The 18,708-nt window shown below is 36.9% G+C and overlaps 1 protein-coding gene across 5 annotated transcripts in view; it reads right to left on the bottom strand.

Moving 5' to 3' along the window:
- Art3 (ADP-ribosyltransferase 3 (inactive)) overlaps positions 1-18,708 on the bottom strand; it is a 148,574-nt gene that overhangs the window by 80,983 nt on the left and 48,883 nt on the right. The window contains exon 1 of one of the 5 annotated variants that reach the window (XM_087215849.1): positions 14,788-14,956. The exons of 3 other annotated variants lie outside the window; for them this stretch is intronic. The gene's annotated coding sequence lies outside the window, so the exon portion shown is untranslated. Of the gene's footprint in view, positions 1-14,787; positions 14,957-18,708 lie in introns of those variants that run through there. One more of the 5 variants, XM_021261041.2, reaches the window with a different exon arrangement.

Here is an 18,708-nt window from a genome sequence, read left to right as displayed (position 1 = left end):
AAGAAAAAATATGAGAATAGGAAAAAAATGGAAACAAAATCTTTGCAAATAGGGAAGGGTGGAGGACGTGAAGGGAGGGCAGGGAAAGGGGAAAAAAAAATAAGAACCAAGATACTCATGTAATGGTACAAGATCCCAATGATGTATGTAAATGTATTTTATACCTAAAATGTATCAATAAACTTAATGGGGGGAAAAAAAAGAAAAATTATAATATTGTAAAGTAAGTACAATGTCACAGACGTACATGGGGTGATATGGGTCCACAAAGGAGGGTAACAACCTGGAACCAGGGAGAGGCATTGAAGCAAAATTCTGGTTGAGGACTGAAAAAGTAAGAATTACAGAAAAAGCAGAGAGCATTCCAGGCAGAGGTAAAAGCACCAGTATAAGGCACTGGTGACCCATATTCTAAAAAATGCAAGTCATTTAATACAGCTGGACAGTATGATATATTTTAAGATTCAGAAAGATTCAAGGCTGGAGAGGAAATCAGGGCCAGATCATAAAGAGCCTTGAGTGTAATGCTTAAAAGTTGAAACTTCAGCTAGGTGTGGTGATGTACATCTGCAAGTCCAGCTCTCTGGAAAGCTGAGAAAGGAGGACTGCAAGCTGGCACCCAGCCTGGGCAACTTGGTGACTATGCAAAACTCTGTCTCAAAATAAAAAATAAAAAGGGATGGGGATTACCGCAGTGTGAAGGTCCTGGGATCTATACCCAAGTACCACACACATACACAAAGTTGAAATTTTACATTTATGGTGATGGGAAACTAAGGATAGGAAACTAAAGTGGAGAGACATGATTCCATTTCAAAGGTTACTTTGACAGAAGAGAAGGATGAATTAACAAGAACTTTTGACTAGAGGAAAGGAAGTGTGTTGGGAGATATCTAACTAATCCAAGTGGTAAGAGGTGGGAGCTTGACTTAAATCAATGGTAATGAACTTTGAATGAAAAAGATTTGGTAATAATTACATAGAATAAGGATGTATAGAGGCATAGAGTAAGAGAAAGGAAGGCAATTAAGCTCATTAGACAGCAAATATATATTCAGTAGATATAAGATGTTTGAATGCATAGAGTGATGCCCTGAAAAACACTGGCATTTACAGTCAGATGGAGATAAGACTTCAAAGAGGATATTACAAAGATATTCAATTAAATCTATGCATTATGCATTAAATCTAAAATGTTCCCCCAAAGTCTCATGTATTCAGAGGTAGGGCTTTGGAAGGTGATCAGATCATAGAGGTTCTATATTTATCAGTAGATTAATTCACTGATGAGTTCATGGCTGAATGTGCTGTCAGGCAGTGGGGACTGCTTGGAAACAAATCACTAGGGCAAGACCTGGAAGGATGTATTCTTGTCCCTGGCTCCTCCCTTCCCTCTCTACATCCTGGTTGCCTTAGGATGGACAGCTTTCCTCCATCATGCCCTTCTGTTATGCTGTTTCTGATTTTCATCCAAACAACCATGGATTGAACCTACTGGAAACTGTGAGCCAAATAAACTCCTCCTTTAAATCATGGGTTGGGCATTTTGTCCACATGATAGGAAAGTGAGTAACACAGAGACTAAGCAGATGCTTAAGAGATTCTCAGGCAAGAAAAAATAATTGATGGTCAAGGACCAAAAAGAAGTCAAACTAGATAAATAAAAAGGGACTTTTAGCCTTGATTATATAAAACTAATCACTAATTTATAATAGAAAAAAATCACATCAGTAGGTTAAGAGAAAATAGGAAAAGTGAAGACTATGAAGGTAGATTACTAAAAAGTTGAAAATAATTGAATTAGTCACCTAGCTTGAAACAAACTTATTTTCTCACAACTTTTGGACTGGAAGTCCAAAATCAAGGTGCTAGTAGGTTTGTCTTCTTCTGAGGCCTCTTTCCTTGCAGATGGCTGCCTACTCTGACTCACATGGCCTTTTTCTTTGTGTGATACCAGGCTCCTGGTATCTTTTCTTATAAGATCATAAGTCCTTTTGGGGCAGGGATTTAGCTCAATGGTTCTGGCACCTGCCTCGAAGCGCAAGGTCCCGAGTTCAATCCCTGGTACCAAAAAAAAGATCAAAAGTCCTTCTGAATTAGGGCCCAAGTTTTATGGCCTCATTTAACCTTAATTATTTCCTTAAAGACTCTGTCTATAAAATGTCACACTGAGGGTTAAAGCTTCAACTTTTAAGATGATGGGAATATTCTAGGAATAGGGAAGAGGAAAGCAAACAGGCTCTATGGAATATGTGGGAAGGATTACTATACATTTGAGAAACTGAGAGGTTAGTATGGCTGGTGCTAAGATACCAAGGGGCAAAATGGTGGAAGCAGCGGCTGGGGAGGTACGTAGGGCTATTAAAATGAATTTGGTTTTAATCCTAAAGACTTCTGTAATGAGCTGGGCATAATCCCAGCACTCTGGGAGGCTGAGGCAAAAAACTGGTAAATTCAAGTGTGGTAGCTTGGGCAATTTAGCATCTCAGCAAGAGCTCTCAAAAAATAAAAAAGGGCCAGAGACGTCATAGCTCAGTACAAAGGCCCTGGGCTCAACCTCTAATACCACCAAAACAGACAAACAAATGAAACAAAACAAAACAAATTCCAAACAAAGTGAATGACTGCTAAAATATTTTGCATTGAAGAGACTCAAGATAGGATTTGCCTTTAAAAAATTACTGGCTCTACTGTCATAACCAGGTAAGGGGGAATCCAGAGTGGATCCTGGGTAATTAAGACTACTGCAGATTCAAATCTTTCTGACTTGTACAACTGGTAGATGATGGCGCAATATACTCAGATGAGACAGAAAAATTTTGGGAGTCTGGTTTTAGATATGAGTTTGAAGTGCTTATTAAATACCCAAATGGAGATGTTGAAATAAATATATGTTTAGAGCTAAGAGATATGGGTTAGAAATACAATTTGGGAACCACTGAGGTCTACACAATATTAATCATAATGTGCATGCACGTGTGTGTGTGTGTGTGTGTGTGTGTAAAAAGAAGCAGAAGCAAAGCCATAAATATGATGTTAGAGAAACCAGAGGAGGATTTCAAAAAGGAAGGTGTTCAAGAATGTCAAATGTTGTTGGTATCAATGTATAGACCAGTGATGGTGAATCTTTTAGAGCTTTCAATGATACAAAGAGCCTACTGAAGCACATGTGCCATAGGTTCGCCACCTCTGGTAAACCCTATACAGGATTTAAAAGGACCTTAGAAATCATATGATACAATGCCCCATAACTTCCATAATTATGGAATCAAGATTCAGAGAATATCTAGTTAGCTAAAAGAATCTAGGTAAAACCCATATTTCCTAATGCATAGGCCAATACTCTTCCAACAATCATTTGCCTAAAGACTAGCAGTAGTTTTAGCCTCTCCTTCTGATATTAAATCCCTTCTACTCCTTTAATCTTTCACCAAACCTCTGGTATTTTAGGTCACACTTCTGAAGTTTTATAAGTCCTTAAAGTCATAATCCACTCTGAGAGGTGACTTCACCAAACTCTCCAAATTAATTGCTTGGAGGGAGGATGGAGGGTGGGTGAAGGGGATTAAAAAAAAATGTGTTATTTACATGTATCAACTCCCCATGAAGAATGTAATCCTTATTTACTATGCAAATATACTAATAAAAATGGGGGGGAAAACCCAAACCAATTGCTGATTTGAAGCTGCAGCTAGAAAATAGTCATCACTCCCCACTCCCTACATACTCCCACCATCCCTAACCAATGCTGTTATACATCAGGTTCTCTCAGAACAGTATCCTATATACTTTGCATTCACAAGAAAGATTGCTTAAATGGAAAACAATTGAAAAAGACCTTTAACAGGGCTCTTTGATTGCCAGGTTGGCATACTCATTCTCCTTCTCCCTGGGAAAAATTCAGCTCCACATAATGAAGAAAGGAAGAAGGGATAAAGAAAGAGACTTTATGAGATAAGAACTATAGAAATAAATTTTTAAGACTAGTTTTTTCCCATAATCCCTATTTTCTATACTCAGTAAACAAACACCAAATCAAAAGAAGGACTTTATTTTATGAAAAGCAAATGAGAGGAGGTGGAAAATATATCAGGCAAAGTTCCTGCCCTAGAGGGACCCATTATGTTGATTAATTACTCTCATCATTTAAAAAATATCTATAGGAAAGTAAATTTTGACTTCTTAACCAACGATCCACAAGAACTATCAAGCCCCTACTAATTTTCTAACTGCTAGTGTTACATAGGTAGTGCATATTTCAATAATGGCTTATTCTGTATCCTCATCTCTAAGTCAAACTTGTACAAACACAGCACTTCAACTTAAGGTTTGCTTGTTTTTATCTTAAATAAATTCCTCTGTTCTTAATGGTACTAAACTTTAATAATCTCACTAAATTATTGGTCATTTAGTACTTTAATTTAGTCATCCATAAAATGTGGGGTTGCCTGAAAATGTAATGACAACACTAAATGGCAGGCAGAGGACATTTCATTTTCCTTTGAGATACTTGTAAGGGGAAAAATGAATTGAGAATCTATATTGGCAAAAAGCCACTTACAGTTTTTAGCTAGAAAACCAAAAAAGTTCTATCACAACCACTTGAAAGCCAAGAAACAACCTATTAAAAGTAAGTCTTATATATGTTTTTAAAATTTTAATTCCATATTACACTCAATCAAAAAGGATGGAGAAGGAAAATGGATTGGGGACATTAATAAAGATTGAGGGGAAAATACAAGAGAAAGTGAATATGTAAGAAAACTAAAACTAAAAGATCTCTACTTTTCAAAGTAAATATCTATTGGTTTCTTCCCTGCGCAATGAATCTTAGTGCAACAGAAAATTCAACACAATTGCGGCTATTTACAGATTTTAATTCAATGCATGGGGGAAAAAATGCCCAACTATCAAGTAGGCTTCATCATAGGGATGCAAGGATGGTTTAAAATAGCAAATAGATAAACATAATACAACAGAAGCCAGGACAAAAATCACATGATCATCTCAATAGACAAAGCTTTCAACAAAATCCAATATCTATTCACAATAAAACCCTGAAGAAAATAGGTACAGAAGGACCTTATCTCAGTCTGATCAAAGCCACTTATGACAAACCTACTGCCAACATCATACTAAATAGGGAAAAACTGAAAGCTTTTCCTCTAAAATCAGAAATAAGACAAGGATGTCCACTATAACCACTACTGTTCAACATAGTCCTTGAAATATTAGTCAGTGCAATCAGGCAAGATAAAGAAATAAAAAGGATATGCACAGGAAAGGAAGAAGTCAAAGTATCATTATTTGCAGATGTCATGATCCTTTACTTACAAGACCCATAAAATTCCACCAAGATTCCTAGAATAGCCAAATTTAGCAATATAGCAGGATATGATATCAACATACATAAATCAATAGTATTCCTTCCTATACATTAGCAATGAACTCACTGAGAAAGAAATTAGGAAAACAATACCATACACAACAGCACCAAGAGAAGTACTATATTTAGGACTAACCTAACCAAGGAAATGAAAGACCTCTACAATAAAAAATGCACCTCTCTGAAAACGGAGATCAAAGAATACATCAGAAAATCAAAGGTTCCCCATGTTCCTAGATAAGCATAAACAAAATAGTCAAAATGGATAAACTTCTGTTATGGTTGAATCTAGATGTCCCCCTGAAGCCCCATGCAGTCATGGGTGGGGCTTTACATAGGTGGCTGGATCTAGAGTGTGTGATGCTGGGATCAAGGATATGTAATTACTAAATTAGCTCCCTGACTGGTTTGGCATAGTTCTGGGAATGGGTAATGGGAAGCCTCTCCGTGAGTGTCTGTGTTACATGCCTTTAGGGTGTGTAGCCTGTATAAAACACAAGGGACAGAAAAGGAGGTTGTTGTTGGTCACTTGCTGCTTGTTACTTCACTGCTTCACTGTCTTCTGCCCACCATGAGCTGTTCTCTGCCATGTCCCTTTGCCAATCCCCCCGATTTGGAGCCAGCCAATTATGGACTGAAACCTCTACAAACTTTGAACTAAATAAACCTTTCCTCCTTTAACTTTGAGTGTTGGGTATTTTATCTCAGCAATGAGAAAAAATAACTAAGATAAAATGTGGTATGAGAGAAGTGAGGTGGCTGTTGTGACTGCACCTGACCATGTGGTTCAAGAGCCTTTGCAACTGGCATGTGGGAAGTGTTTGGAAATATTTGACAATGCTGGTTGAAGCAGCAGCCTTGGAATTCCTTAAGCTGTACTTGACAGGAGATTCTGGTCAGAGATTAGAAGACCAGAATGCTGACAGAAATGCTGCTGGTAAAGACCAGTCTCAGGAGGCTTCTACTGGGAAGAAGGACTGCATTGGCTGTTGGACTCCAGATGATGTGTATTATACCTTGGCAGAAAGTTTGTCTGCATTATGTTCATGTCCAGAGACTTTGACTGAGACTGAGATTAAGGGTAGCAGATTAATTAATCTTGCAGAAGAAATTTCAAGACAGTCTAATAGGGGCTTTTAGCCATATCTACGTTGAGAATCAAGAGCACAAAGACCAGCAGAATGATTTTCAATGTTTTAAGTTTGGCCAGAAAGGAAGCTCCAGCAAAGCTATGGCCTGCAAAGATACAGCAGAGGAGAATTTGGCTGCTGAGAAGGAAAAGGACAATGGAAAAGATGGCTTGGGGACATCACAAGAAACAGCAAGACTCCAGCCATTACAAAAGCCTCAAGGTTGCAAAGGTGAAAAAATTTGCTTTGAAAAGAGAGCCCCAGAGCACCACGTTCCAGAATGGCAGCAGCCTAAAGAATGTGTTCCTCAGGATTGGGTTCAGAGTGCTCAATGATCCAGGCACTTGACTCCTATGTCGAAGCCTGGCTACTGCTCCAGCTGGCAGCAGACTCTGTTGTCATGCATGTGGTGCTGATTTTAGGTGCATGCAAAATGAAAGAGTTGTGAGGTCAGGAAACCTTTCACCCAGATTTCAGAAGAAGGTGCTGCTGAGAGGGTACTGTGTGTCATTTGAGTGTGAAGCCAAAGGTGCAGTGAAGACCTCAGAAGGTGGGAAAAGCCAGGAATGCGGATTGTCTGAGGAACTGAAGGAGTGAGCAAAGAAGAGAAGCCATGAGAGTTACAGACACCAGAGGGCTATAGGAGTGGAGCCACTCAAGTTTTTTGGAGTTCACAACTTGCCACAGATTGCCCAGGATGCTAGACATGGAACTAGGGAATTTAATGTTTGCCATGCTGGATTTTGGTCTTGCTTTGTTCCCATTCCTTTCTATGCCTCTCTTTGAACTTTTTGAAGGAAAGTCTACCTTGTGCCATGTATGTTGGAAGTGTTTAACTTTCTTTTCATTTGTACAGGGGCCCACAGCTAAGAGTTTGCCTTAAATCACACAGGAGACTTTGAACTTGAACTTTTCAGCAATGCTGAAACTGTTAGGACTTTGGCAACCCTTAGAAATGGACTAAATGCTTTTTGAATAAAGGGATGTGCATGAGTCTTAGGGGAGCCAAGATTGCAATGTTATAGCTTGTATCTAGCTGTCCCCCTAAAGCCTCATGCAGTCATAGGTAGGGCTTTTCAGAGGTGGCTGGTTCTAGAGTGTGTGATTTTGGGATTAAGTATGTCATGCTGGGATCAAGGGTGTGTGATTACTAAATCAGTCTTCTGACTGGCTTGGCATAGTTCTGGGAATGAATAATGGGAAAGCTTACCTGCGTGTGAGTACTTCCAGCCCTAAGGGCAGTACCCTGAATAAAATATTAGGGACAGAGAGTTGTTGCTGGTTGTTTGCTACTTCACTGCTTTACTGCCTTCTGCCCACCATGAAGTGTTGCTCCTTGGCAATGCCCATCTACCATGCCACCCTGCCTTGGAGCCAGCCAATTATGGACTGAAACCTCTACAAACTGTGAGCTAAATAAATCTTTTCCCCTTTAACTTTGGATGTTGGTTATTTTGTCTCAGCAACAAGAAAAAAATAAAGACAATTTCCAAAACTGATATACAAATTTAACACAGTCCCAATCAAAATACCAACAGCATTCATCATGGATGTAGAGAAAATAATCCTAAAATTCATATGGAACCAGAAGAGACCCAGAATAGTAAAAGCAATTCTGGGTAACAAAAACGAGCAGGAGGCATCACAATCCCAAATTTGAAGTTATATTACAAAGCTACAGTGATGAAAACAGCATAGCATTGGCAGAAAAAACAGATACATGGATCACTAGATAGAAGAGAAGAAGCAGAGATAACCCCAGGCATATTTAGCCACTTGATCTTTGACAAAGGGGCCAAAAACATATACTAGAGGAAAAATGGCCTCTTTAATAAATGGTTCTGGGAAAATTGAATATCCACAGGCAGAAGATTGAGTCTAGACCCAAATATCTCACCATGTACTAAACTATGATCAAAATGAATCAAAGGTTTTTTTCCCCACATCTAAATGTTACAACAGAAACAATCTGCTAGAAGATGAAATAGGTAAAATTCTTGAAGACAGAGGCATAGGCAAGGACTTTCTGAACAGAATACCAATGGCACTAGAAATAATACCAAGAATCAACAAATGGGATCATATCAAATTAAAAAGCATCTGCATAGCAAAAGAACCAACAGGGTAACGACAACACGCAGAAGGGAAAAAATATTTTCCAGCTATTTCTTGGACAGAGGGCTAACATCTAGAATATACAAAGAACTCAAAAACATTAGACTCCCCCCAAAATGAATGACCCAATCAAAAAATGGGCAACCAGCTGGGGCTTTAGATCAGTGGTGGCATGCCTGCCTCACAAGCGCAAGGTCCTGAGTTTGATCCCTAGTACCGGAAAAATGAAACAGAACAAAAAAATGGGCAATCAAAATGAATAGACACTTCTTGGAAAAAGTACAAATGGCCAATAAATTCATGAAAATATGTTTAATATTTCTGGTCACTGGAGAAATGCAAATTACAACAACACTAAGATATCATCTTACTCTACAAAGAATTGCTATCAAGAAATCAAATAGTAACAAATGCTGGTGAAGCTGGGTGGGCATTCTACATTGATGGTGGGAATGTAAACCAGTACAAACACTATAGAAATGAGTATGGAGATTCCTCCAAAAACTAAAAATACAAATCTCATTTGACTCAACCATTCCCCTTCTAGGTATCTTCCCAAAAGATTTCGCATCATCATATTACAGTGATACATGCATACTCATGTTTCAGCAGCACAATTTCTAATAGCTAAATCTTGGAAACAGCCTATAGGTCATCAACATGGATAAACTGGAAGGCAGTATTCACATGTAAATGGATGAACCTTCAGATCATAAATTTTTTTTCATTTTAAACAATAAGTTTATTTAAACAAGACTATTGACTTAAAGGGAAAACTAAGATTTTTTTTTTTTTTGGTATGGGGATCAAGCTCTGGACCTTGCACTTTCGAGGCAGATGGCGGAACCACTGAGCTAAATCCTCGGCCCTAGGATTTTTTTTAAAGAGTAATTTAATTTACTCTTACTTAAAGACAGATTGCCCAACATGTAACAGCTACATACAAAAAAGTTATAAAATTATCCTTGGTTTTACAATGATAAATGAAAAACATTAAAATTCTCTAATCAAACAAGCTATGCAGGAATTTTTATGTTGTCTTTTCTGTTAAACAGTAACAGCAGGGCCAGGGGTGTAGCTCAGTGGCACCGCACCTGCCTGGCAAGCCCAAAGTCCTGAGTTTGATCCCTGGTGCTAGGAGAAAAAAACAAAAACAAAAACAACAAACAAAACAGTGGGAACAAAATAACTTACTGGAATATAAAGATAAGAGGTGATGAGCATGCCACTAATAGAGGGGATTATTTTCACAGAACCAGTATCTCCCCATCCCATCTCCAATTGATGTCAATCAAAACATACTGTCAGACCAGGGATTTAGCTCAGTGGTGCTGCCACCTGCCTCGCAAGCGCAAAGTCCCAAGTTTGATCCCTGGTACCAAAAAAATATATATTGTTGGCCATTTATTAAAAAAAAAAGCAATATGCTTGTGCATATACACCAGATGCTTTATGTACAATAAAGGAAGGGGGAAGGGGTGAATGAAAGAATAGAGAAAACTATACTGTAGTAGTCAGGATGTGGTAGAATCAAATTGCAGTTTTCTAATTGAGAATGTATTCTTGGTCTGTAAGAACAGAGTTCTAAGTTCGATCCCCGGTACAAAAAAAAAGACAGAGTTCTGGAGTAGAGTTGTTGCAGGTTCCCTTTTGAATAGACACCTCCTGTTTGCTGCTGGAACAAATCAATTATATCTTCATCCTCCAGTTCCAACTGGACGGGCATGTCTTTTCATTCATTGGCTGTCCATCAAATCGGAATCTGATCTGTCTCATTGACAAATCCTGTTTTAATAACAGCTTTCATTAGTTTACTAAGTAATGCCTCTTAATCTTAAACTACACCTTAATCTTAAACTGCACCACAGAACCATTCTGCTCCACCACCTTCAAATTAATATGATCACTGTTATCAGTCTTGACATTTTCCTTGGGCTTTTTGTTGGCCATAACGAGGACCCGAATCTCCTCAGCTGCCACTTCACAAAAGAAGCACCAGGTCTGCACCGAACAAGCACACAAGTAGCACCAGAAGCCGCAGGAGGTGGTAGCAGTGGCTGAGTTGAGACCATAATATTAAGTGAAAGAAATTGCTTAGATATCACAAGGTTTCTCTTATATGAGAAACCCATAATATAAATATAGAGCAAAATAAAACATAAATATTAGGAAGTAGGGAGATCTTTCTCAAATGGGAATGGGAACAAGAGATGGAGAGAAGAGAAAGGAGGGAAGAGAAAGGGGATAAAGAATTGAAGAAAAAATAAAAATAGAGCTTCCGTAAATGGAGAGTTGAAAAGACCAGGAAGGGATGGGAGTGGTAGGAGATGAAAAAAGAATTAAGATATGTTAGGTACATATACATGAATTAAGATGTGTTAGGTACATATACATATACCAACTCTTCACATATATGTAATAATTATGTATTGCAAACACATACTAAAAAATGTTCTAATTATGCAAACAAGCAAAATAGCTTCTGCAGCAGACTGCAGGTTTGCTGTGTGTGTAGAAAGGGAATTGCTGCTACTTTTCTCTCCTTTTAAATAATAAAAGTATTTTTCTCTGCTCAGAAAAAAAATATAGAAATGACTATATCTAAAAATGAATCAACAGTGATTGATTCCTGGAATTGTGAACCTTACTAAGTCAGTAAGTGTTAACATATGCATTTTATCACCTTCAATTTAAGTCAAAGAGTCTTCCGAGCAACAAGTATTTCGTATAATCTTCTTTGTCAAATTAAATAAGCTAAATTCTATATTAGCTAATGAGACCAGATTCAAGTACTTCATCCAGCCTCCCAAAAGTCTATTCTACAGTAATACACATCAGGTTCTTTCTTCAATGTTAAAGATTACCCCAAAAAAGCTACTGTTAAAAGGGCTGAAAAGTTGGGTTTTTAAAAAAAATTAATAGATAATCCTGATATATAGATGAAAAAGACAAAGCACTCCTAAGAGTGACAGAACTTGGCTAAATTCTAAATGAAATTTGATTTTACTTAACCTTATTGTCCAAACTACATCTAGTAGTCTTGAAAAATTAACAGTTGATGCATATCTTTCTGTCTGACCAACTCAGATGGGATTCCCTAGTTTCCAACACATCCACTATCTATAATTAGAATGCTATCATAAGAGTCTTAAAAAAAAAAAAAAGCACTACCACAGAACAGTTTTGAATATTATGGATAAAAACCAAAGAGGACCGTTATCAATGTTCAAAAGTAAATTTTTTGAAAGATTAAAAAAAACCTAGTATTACCTTTCTTCACATGTAACTTGAATTTCCTTTGTCTTCAGCTTCTTCTCCTCTTTAAAAGTCATGTACAATCTTAGTGTCCTCAGAACATTCACAACCGTCTGGGTCTCTGTCTTCCTAAACTGCAGTTTTCAGGTACCAAGTAAAGTTCTTCTAATTGAACTTAAACTGATGATCATAAGCACTATATAAGTATTATACATATCATTTTCAACTTATTTAATTTTAGAGGTACATAAACTGAAATAGAACAAAGAGTGTTCTTATCTCCTTTGTTCCTCTTCCCCTAACTTTAACATCTTTTAGGGGCTGAGAATTTAGCTCAGTGGTTTCGCTGCCTGCTGCGCAAGCACAAGAACCCGAGTTCAATTCCCAGTACCAAAAAAAAAAAAAAAAAGTATCATCTTTTAGAACCATAGCTCAATTATCAAGGACAGGAAATTAACATTAATAAATATAATTAAGTAAACTACAGACTTCTTTAAATTTGGTTTAACTACTGCCATTAATGTTCTTTTTCTAGAATTCTACCCAGGACTCACACTACATTTAGTTATTTCTCCTAAGTCTCCTTCAATCTATAATTGTTCTTCCTGACAGATGCAAACTTAATAAAAAGGACCAAAGTAAACATCATTAATAATAACACATATCAACATTGTGAACCTTGAGAGAATACTGAATAGTTTCTTTGTAGTTTTCTTGCCAAAAATGAACACCTTCATTCTAATTTTAAGACATCAGATAAGTAAAATTGAGGAACATTCTATAAAATAATGGATCGATATTTTTCAAAAGTATTGGTATTATTTTTTAAATTTTTAAAAATTAAGAGTAAATTATCTTCATACTGAATCTACATAAGCAATGAAAAGAAACAAAAGTGTGCTTATTCTTTAATTCTAATTTACAGGTGATTTTCCAGTTATCCATAGGACCCACTTCAAATTTCATTTTTCTACCAAGATGATTTTTCTCATGATACTTTAGAATCTGCACTTCAAGTTCATTATCAGGTAACTATTTTAGTAAGTCTAAAAATTGAATCTAGTATGTATTAATTTTCTAGGTTTCAACCTGACATATCAGGAATACAGCTCTTTCTCTTATTCTCTTCTTCCGCAATCTGACGAGTAACAGTAATTTTACTCCTTTCATAGTCTCTTTAAACATGTCTAATCTCTTCTCCACAATTATTCTGCTGCTGTTAAAAATAATGCTGATTCTTAACAATTCCCAGGTCTGCTATTCCCTTATTCTAAACCTGCTACTCTTTTCTGTTCCTAGGCTTTTGAGACTTATTTTTGAGGTTTTGGTTTTAGAACACGCTCACAGGCCTCCCAACTCAACTCTGAGTTCTGCATATTTTTCAAATTTGGGGAAGACCCCACAGGTATATATAAAAATATCCTTTCACTAGTTTGGCCAACACAGAAATCAGTCTACTACATGGGCTGAACCTTGGTATCCTTCCAAAGATGTAAGCTCAAACGTCAAGCGTTCTGGAAAAGAAGGGGCTAGAGAGGTTACAAGCAGGGTTACTGGAACTCCAAGAAAGTATTCAGAACATAAACTAAATGAAGAGAAATGCCATATGATGGAGCGATGGGAACGAGAGAGTATGTCCCAAAGCAGTTTCTTTGCCTCCTCTATCCTTTTCTGTTAACTTCTGTAAGCCCACACAGCCTGCATTTGGTATAAAATCTTAAGACAGGAGTTGACCTACCTCACTAATGTCAGTTTCTGTTTCAGATCAGTTTCTGTCCAGCTGAGCTAATTAATAAACACAGGCTTCTCAACTTCTTATTCCTTGTCCTCAGAATAAGCCTGCCCGTTCTAAGGCTTTCCAAGGGTTATTATGGCTAGTCGCGATGGGACAATGGAAGATAAATATTACTAACAAAAGGCAAGTTTTAAAATGTACAATAATCATGTGAAATATAAATTAAATGGGGCTTGCTTTCTTAATTGCTTTCTTAACAGGACCCTCAGATTCTATTTATCTCAAATTGTCCCATATTTAATCTTCTGCTCTAATCTTCTTTTGCATTTTCTATTATCAGGAGGTCTGGGTCTAGGAATTACATAGTCAGATCTTTGAGGTTGCCTTTTCTTCCTCATTTCAACACAGAAGGGAATGCTTTTGTGCTTTATCACGGCTGCTGACTCTGACTCTGCTTCTTAATAAAGTGTCAAATGGTTTAAAACTGAATTATATAACATTTTGAAACTTGTTTCTTCTTTAAAAAGGAAATAATGATGTCCTTTCTTACTGAACTGCTAGAAGCAGTATGAATACATTGTGGCAGACATTTAACAAACGATGGTAATTATTCTGATCATCATCGATCCTGCTACCACCATATACCCAGCCACCAAATGATACATATGCACAATGGGAGGAGACACTCAGAGCTGAGAATTGAGCCATACTTCTCTGACCAATCTTCTACTGCTCACCCTTTTATACAATAAGAGAGGGAAAGCAAGAAATTCAGAGAAGCAAGTGGGTTCTAAGTTGGAGCCAGGATGTTAGGGAAGCCTTAGAAACAAGAAAACAATAAGAATATTTTACTGGCTTTTTATTTAAAAAAAAATCAGCAATCAGCATAATGTACTAAATTTTAACAAAGCCTGTCCAAGTAAGTGTTGCTCTTGACTGGAATGCAAACAAAAGGCATTTGTTTTCAATATTAAGATAATATAAAAACTAAAATGTCTGCAACAAAATATCCCCTTTCAGTCCTTTTTGTTACACTCCTGACTACATATCTTCTATTTAAAACATTAAATTTATAGTTCAAACTGGTATCGAAATTGTTCATCACTAATGCTCATTTTTATTTATATTCTATTAAAAACACTAATAAATCCAATATAGCTTCATACCTTGGAGACATTAGCTCTTCTAACAGTCACATGCAAGGTTCATCTCTTCAGCCAAGATTCTTTTCTATATTACTTTCTTTCCCACTAGTCCTGAAATAGTATCTGCTATTTTGCCCTCCCCTCCAGCTTTTTAAAGTAGCACAGGCAATAAACTATTTAGTAAGTGAAGCTACTGCACAATTTTTTCCCTTCTTAAACGGACCAAGTTTCCTTCAGTTAGTTGTTTGCAGAGTTGCTCACTGCTAATCTCTCACATGTTTCTATCCTTTAACAATGAGTATGTTGTTTCACAACTTGGAAAATTAACATGAACATCCATATTACCCTAGCAGTTGTTGACTACAGTCATTTTCCAGGCAGCAAACTGAAGGCCATGCACAGAGCTGCCTTTGTTGTGAGAAAAAATTATTTCTCTGAAGTTTAAACCGATACTAAGGTTGTTTCGTATTACATAGTGCTCCTGGCTCAAACACATACAAATGACATTCTGTGAGGGGTACAGAGGATATGGAAAAGAGGGTTGCTCTATTCAATGCAGTAACAGAACTTGGTCATTCGTTCTTCTGCGTTACAAATTTTGACGTTGTTGTTGTTTTTGTACTGGACATCGAACTCGGGTCCTTGCACTTGCGGGGCAGGCAGTGGAACCACTGAGCTAAAACCCTGGCTCTGACATATTGTTTTTAAAAGAGTTGGGGAAGTGGGAAGGGTAGGGGAAAGGAAAGAAGGGATAAGAAAAACATATGAAAAAAGGAAAACATGGAAACAAACTCTCTGTAAATAGGGAAGGGTGGAGGAGGTGAAGGGAGGGCAGGGGAATGGGGAAAAAATAAGAACTAAGATACATCATGTAAAGGTACAAGATCTGAACAATGAATGTAACTGTATTTTATACCTAAAATGTACCAATAAATTTAATGAAAAAAAAGTCTACCTAAACTCCTAAAGGAATATAATTCATTTTCAAATCTCTGGTTTTTTGTCTTTCTGAATTATTCTGAAAATATATCAAGTAGAGTCTGTCACTTGTTAATCAGACTCTAATAAAATTAGCTTAACAATGGAAATGGTAAAAGGTAATACTGTAATGCAAATGAATTTGCTTTTAGAGAAAACAATATTTTTATACTGTGCTTTGCCAGGTTGAAAAAAACAAGCAAAGAATAGGTATTATTTGATAACTTCTTCTGAAAAAGCTAGAGAAACATAAATTTTTCCTTTCAAAAGAGCAGTATATCAAACTCTTAATACCTAATTTCCAAAGACAGAAGAGTTGTAACTTAATAAAACACCCATAGCTTAAGTATTTCAGGAAACCTACTCTTGTGTGATAAATTTAATGAAGCCACTGAGAAACCATCCAAATCCAGGAAGAAGATATGAATAGCTTATATCTTACCACCATGAATGGGCATAATTAAAAAGCAAAATAAAATGAACTACCATCACTGGAAGCTAAAAAGTTCTTTTTTAATTCATTTTTCAGAGACCAGATAACCACCTCTCCTTTAACATCAGAAATTCATATCACAGTTCAGTAATCTTTCATATGAGGTGTGCCATAGTGTTGACTCTATCCCTTTTGACATACTGACAAGGAAAGGAAAAGTAGATGACTAGCAGTGGCCTTCTCAAGCATGGAAAAGTCAGTAAGGCAATAGTGGCCACTAAAAACGGTCACTTCTGTTATGTTTGCACTTGAGATTACAATGTTTAGTACAGAACATATCAAGGATGAAGTCATCTTTTATAAAATAGGAGCTCTGGTATATCTTATTCTCAAATACCAAATTTCATTAGCAGTGAACAGCTTCTGAAAATATCTTTTTACATTGAAGTCCCAGAAAGAAATCAATACCAGCTCAGAAAGAGCATTATTCAAAATTGTCACTTTGGAATTCCTTCCAACAGCAACAAATTATGCACTATTCCTCAATGCCTTGATGATTTTGGTTGTTGTTATTTATACAATTTATTTCAAGTTTTTGGGAGAAAGATAGCCTTATCTAGTGCCTAATAGTTGCATTGATTATAGCCCACAGGGTATGTCTAACTTCTGGGATGAGTATTTTAATAATGCTCTAGGAAAATCACAGAAATAATATTGTATAAAAAGTCTCCCCTAAAAATCTACTAGCCACTCCCTAAATTCTTTAATTTTTTAATAAAAGAGCATCAGGTACTACACTACTGTAATTTTAAGAGTTTAGGATTCTCTACCCATCTGTTCAGTCTCTTCACATCATTTTAGGTGTATAACACATGCCTGGCAACCTCTTCCACTACAGTGAGTCATCTGCTGTCTATGAACTCAAAACAGGATTCTGTTATGTACTGCTGACTTACAGTAAATGGCAACATTAGTTTCCATTTCTAACTTAATTGAATAAATAATCCTTGATGGTGTGTTTTGTTTTTGCAGCCATGTGCCTGAACAAGTCAGAGTCAATCCTGAAGAAACACCTGACTCCACATATCTGAAGAGCCAGCCAAAATCAGGCATATATCATCTACAAAACTGGCAAAAGTCACAAAATTTGTAATACACAAGAAGGAATTTGATTGCTTTTGTTGGGTGTTTATCTCCAATGGTCATAAGAGTATTAGGCATGTGGCATAAACCTAAAATAAACATCTGTTCAACAAATGAGTGGATGAGCAATTGAACTGCTGTGGAGAGAGATGGTGCTTTCCAGGAAATCGTAAAGCAAGAACACTGGGAGGAAGAGGCAGTAAAGAGGGACTGTATGTAAAGGAAGAGAGACCAGCCACACTAGCACCACCCAAGCCTAGTTAGCCTTGTTTTTTGAATGGTTCACGGAAATGAGATGAAAAGGTCACAGCACAAAACCAACCCCTGTTGCAACCCTGAATGATTTTAGATCTATTACTTAAAGACTTAAAGTGAAGAACTAAATAATCATGGTAATATTTAAATTGTGATTTGGCTCTGAAAAAAAGGAGACAAAACCATAACCACGTGGGTATGGACAACCTTCTACTAGGATCACAAGCCAGCAGCAGCAGCAGCAGTCATCACCACCTCCCAATAAACTACAGAGTAGCTCTCTCCTCATAGAGAAGGAGAATCTTTTTTCCTGTCTTCTCCCTGCCTCTTTCTAGAGTATCTATAAATACAGTGTCCTGACACAGAGAAAAAAATAGAGGCTTGACATATTCTGATATGGAAGCTGTTAGGTGAAAAATGTATATATGTATGTGTATCCAAAGAGGGGGAAAACTAAAATAGATAGCTGGTCTTCTTTGTTTTTTAGTGGTGCTAGAGACTGAACCCAGGGTCTCATACATGCTAGGCAAATGCTACCACTGTGCTATATCTCTAGCCCTATTGTTTTGTTTTTCTAACTCTGAGGACTGGATCCAGGGCCTCTGCACTAGGCCACACCACCAGATACCTCTCTTTTTGTTTTTCAAACAAGGTCTTGCTAAGTTGTTAAACTGCCTATGATCAATATGCTATTTTAACATTCAAAAATTATAATTTAAAAAAATTTTGTATCTTGCAACAATATAACCCAATCTTTTACTAAATGGTTGTGACTGTGGTAATGCTGAAAATAAGTGCCATGTGGCACTCTGATTTAGGAGAGAACACTGTAAAACAGAAATAACAAAAACAGTTAACACCTTTTGGGTGTCAGATACTTTTTTTTTTTTTTTTTGGTACCGGATATCGAACTTGGGTCCTTGCGCTTGCAAGGCAGGCTGCAGAACCACTGAGCTAAATCCCCGGCCCTGTCAGATACTCTTTTAAATGATGTATATGTATTATTTCTTTTTAATACCTAGCTTATAAGAGCCCTATGAAAAAGATATTATTATTCCCAGTCTATATGAGAAATCTGAGGTTAAAAGAGATGAGGTTATTTGTTCAGTACCACACAGCTAGTAAACAGTACA

The sequence above is a fragment of the Heterocephalus glaber genome, unplaced genomic scaffold (genome assembly GCF_053883595.1).
Source record: "Heterocephalus glaber isolate CG9 unplaced genomic scaffold, H.glaber_assembly_v1.0 deba00001454, whole genome shotgun sequence".
Lineage (NCBI taxonomy): Eukaryota > Metazoa > Chordata > Mammalia > Rodentia > Bathyergidae > Heterocephalus > Heterocephalus glaber.
The sequence above is the reverse complement of the archived record's forward strand: the minus strand, read 5'-3'. Positions and strand labels throughout refer to the sequence as shown.